Source organism: Ricinus communis, chromosome 5, assembly GCF_019578655.1.
Source record: "Ricinus communis isolate WT05 ecotype wild-type chromosome 5, ASM1957865v1, whole genome shotgun sequence".
NCBI lineage: Eukaryota > Viridiplantae > Streptophyta > Magnoliopsida > Malpighiales > Euphorbiaceae > Ricinus > Ricinus communis.
This window is the reverse complement of record NC_063260.1, coordinates 6,349,171-6,353,401: the sequence shown is the minus strand read 5'-3', so window position 1 is coordinate 6,353,401 and position 4,231 is coordinate 6,349,171. Positions and strand designations below refer to the sequence as shown.

Here is a 4,231-nt window from a genome sequence, read left to right as displayed (position 1 = left end):
GTTGCTTCTTAGCCAATAAGAAATTAACTGTGTACCAAGAAAAATACTTTAGGCACTTGTAGAACAATGATCATCAATTTCATGAACCTAATCACTGTCCATATAACATAGAAGATCAAGAGTTGAAGCATAAGAGAAGAATAAACATACTGCTTTAGTACCTTGGAAATACCGAAGCAATCTTTTTAATGTTGCCTAATGCTTAATACTTGAAGAGTTCATAAACTGGGAAAGCTTGTTCATACCAAAGGCGATGTCAGGCCTTGTAATAGTAATATATTGTAACACAACAACAAAAGCCTTATGTAATCTTCAACTTGCTGAATAGGTTCACCATGATTTTTTGGTTAAAGCAGGCTTTGTAGCAATATGAAAGACAAGCGCTCGAATCTGTCATACCCATATGCTCAAGCAAGTCATAAATATACTTTTGTTGAGAAACCAAGACACCACCCAATTGTTGTTTGACTTCAATACCAAGAAACTAATGCAAACTACCAATGTATCGCATTGGAAATTTCTACTTTAACTTATTTATCACATCAAGCACAAGATCAAGATTAGAATCGGTGACCACTAAATCATCCACTTAAACTAAAACAAAAACATCATCTCCATTACGTGATATAAATCATGAATGATCATTCTTAGAAGCAACAAAAGATAAAGTCAACAAGAATGTATTGAGTCCTTGAAACTTAAAAACAAAGTCTAGCCTTGACTGACCAACAAAGCTTGGAGGTTGATGCATGAAAGTTTTCTTTATAAGATGACCAAAAATAAATGCATTGGACATATCTAACTGTCTTATTACCCATCTCTTTATAGTAGCAATTGTCAAGATAATTCAGATGGTTGTAGCTTTGATTAGAGGATTGAATGTCTTCTTACAATCAAGTCCAACTTGCTGAGTAAAACTTGAGCCACCAAACATGCCTTATACCTTTCGATGCTACCCTTTGAGTGCGCTTTGATTTGATAGATCCATTTGCTAGCTATAACATTAGCATTACAAGGCTTTGGAACCAAGGTCCAAGTAGTAAGAAGAGCATAGATTTCCATAGACATTGCATTGCTCTAAACTTGAGATTTATTTGCTTGAGAAAAAGTGTTAGGTTTAGTTTGTAAAAAATTCAAATTTGAAATAGGAACAGTAGCAAGCTGAGCTTGTGTCTTTTAAGAGTGGAAGGTCTTAATTGCATGGGGTGAGTTCTATCATCGGTTGATCTAACTAACTTTAAACTTAAAAAAGATTGCAAAGAAGATAAAGATAAAGAAAACACTTGTCCTATACTTTGAGCAACACGGTTAGATATATCAAGAAAAGATAAGAAGATAACAATTTGATTATTATAAGCAAGAGATTGAGATGTGGTAGGAGTGTGTAGAGGAGAGACTGAATTAAAAGACAAAAATAGAGACAAAGAGTTAGATACCGTGATTCAAGGATAAAAGATAGACTCCTTGTGTAAGTTCGAACTAAAAGATTACAGTTTATATGGAAAGACAATTTTATGAAAAGATAAATGCTTGGCTACATATATTCTATCTATTGAAATATCTATACATAAGTGTCTATGGTGAGTAAGAGATTTACCAAGATAAACACATTGATGACTCTTGTAAGAAAATTTATTTTTGTTATATGGTCTTAACCAAGGATAGACCTGTAACCAAAGAGTTTCAAATCCTTATATTTTGGGGACTTTTATAAAGTAATTCAAACGGATTAGAATATATGCATTTACTTCTCTCGTCTTAGTTCCCAATTCCTTACCACTTTTTAATGTAATAGCTTTAAGCTGCTTGATAACGCAATAATAAATGCATTTTATATGCTATATAAATACATTATTCTTCATGTTATCTTCGCATTTTTAATCTTTTAGAGCTATTATTCGTTGTTTTCGATATTTCTCTCCTCGGGTTCGTTTTTATTTTATTTTTGTAGGAATTGGCTCGAGTTGCTAGGCGTTGGCGAGGATGTTTGTAGAGTCATTCATGATCAAGCATAATGTCAAAGAGATACTCATGCTTTAAGAGGATTTTATATCACGAAACGAGCAAGGGAAGCTATCTCGCGGCCATTTCGCGACTTGGCTTTCAAGGCCAACAATAAAGCAAAGAAACAGTCCACTCCGCCCCCTTCTCGCAGCCTATAATGCCACACCGCGACTTGCCCGTGGCTAGATCTTCAAAACTGCATTTTAGACGCCTATTTAATCGAATTTTTAGGGTGCAAACCTAGCCAAACTCCTGGATATTCTATCATATAAATAGCTTGTGAAGAGGACTTGAAAGGAAGCCCCCTTCTTCTTTTCTCCTTAGTTTTTGGCTGCATTTTTTTCTCTATTGTCTGTTACTTTTCTTTGTGCTTTGAAGATTTATCAAGGACCTCATCATTCAATTATTAATCCAAGTATTTCCCTTTTCCTTTCTTAAGTTGTTATTAATTATGTTTTCTCTTATAATCTATTTTGTTTATTTAATTATCATGAGTGAGTAGTTTTCTAATCTAGGGTTAAGTGAACCCTAGCCATGATTGATGTATGATTTGTTCCTTTAATTTTCTAAATTAATTATTTAATTGCTTTTGCTTAATTGATTGTGCATAATCCAATACTAGATTAGGGATAATTAGTATTGTTATGATTCCATTGTCTTTATCACAATAGGAGTTGGGTTTGACGGATCTGAATATTTCAATTAAGGACATAAAATTCTCCACGGGAGTAGGTAGAATAGATTGTTAGGAAGTCAGGGTATTGAGTTTAATGTCTTTAATTTGCATGATTCCACGGGAGTAGGTTTTGATTGCATATTAGGGAGGCCATTGATACTCAGGAGAAATCTATAGTATTTTATAGAGTTTACCTTTCCTTATGAACAAATATTTAATTAGTTTGGGGTAGGATATACTAGTAGGAATACTTAACTCTAGGTGCTTTTTATCCTTGAATTTATTCTCATTATTATTATTTGCATTAATTAGACTTAGATTAATTCTATCTCAATCGTTGATTTGGTTACTTACTTAGTATTAACTAAAGTCAAGATTAGCTAGTCTTTATTACTTTAGTATCTGGGGAATCGACTCTTGCTTGCCCGACTACATAGTTAGGAGGTCTAGTTAGGTTATTTTTTATAGGCACGCGATAATCTTGTCGCTGCTACTTAGGATTAGTTTTTGTGTTACCTGACAAACTTTCTTGAGGCCTTTCACTTAACAATTTTGCAATCTGCCCCACTTGATTTTCTAATTTGTGAATCGAAGCTTACTAGTTTCTAAGAGTGGTTTTTGTAGATTGAAACCAAATTTCACAAGTTGATATGAACTGCTTCATTATCTCATTTAGGTTACTCCTCTTAGGAGGAGCCTATTGCTTATTTTGCTAATGAAATCCTGGTGGTGGAGGTCTCTGCTGATTCTGAGTTCTCTAAGAGAAATTCAGATGATTTCTCCACTGGATTATAAGTATTGCTGTAGGGATTGTTCTGCTGCTTAGAGGTACTTCCCATATAATCAACATGCTTTGGCTTAGCAAAAGTATTGTTATTTTGGTATTCTTGATCCCCACACCAATCAGAAGTCATAACTTATGCTTATCTTTCAAATAAAGACATAGTCAAAGTATCCATCTTCTTGCTCATAGCCTCTAACTATGCATTTACAACTACCATGAGGTCTATTGTATGCATTCCAATACCTTTGACTCTAACCTGCTCTCTTGGATTATGCCATTGATAGTGCGTGACTGTCATATCCTCAAAAAGATCCATAGCCCGTTCTCGAGTCTTATTATTAAATAATCCACCTATTGCTGCATTAATAGATGTTCACTTGCATAATTCAATCTATTAAATGTATGAATTTGCAGCCATAGGGGTAGATCATAATGTGGATGGCTCCTCAACAAATCATTGAATCGTTCCCAACATTCATATAAAGTTTCATTCTCCTACTGAAGAAACCTTGCTATGTCATTCCTCAACTTGGCCATCTTAGAAGGTGGAAAGTATCTCTCTAAGAATTTCTCAGCTAGCTGATTCCATATTGTAAATATTCCAACTGGAAATGACTTCAACCCTTTTTTCGACTTATCCTTCAATGAAAATGGGAATAGCCTTAATCTGATAGCTTCATCTAATATCCTATTAATCTTGAAGGTATCACATATCTTAAGAAAATAATCCAAATGAATGTTTGGATCCTCATTTGGTAAACCACCAA

General features: G+C 34.1%; 1 non-coding gene across 1 annotated transcript; it reads left to right on the top strand.

Moving 5' to 3' along the window:
• The first annotated feature begins 3,888 nt into the window (after positions 1-3,888).
• LOC112536581 lies at positions 3,889-3,995 on the top strand. The gene has a single exon (XR_003080574.1). It is a non-coding gene; the product is annotated as a small nucleolar RNA R71 (small nucleolar RNA).
• The last annotated feature ends 236 nt before the right edge of the window (positions 3,996-4,231 follow it).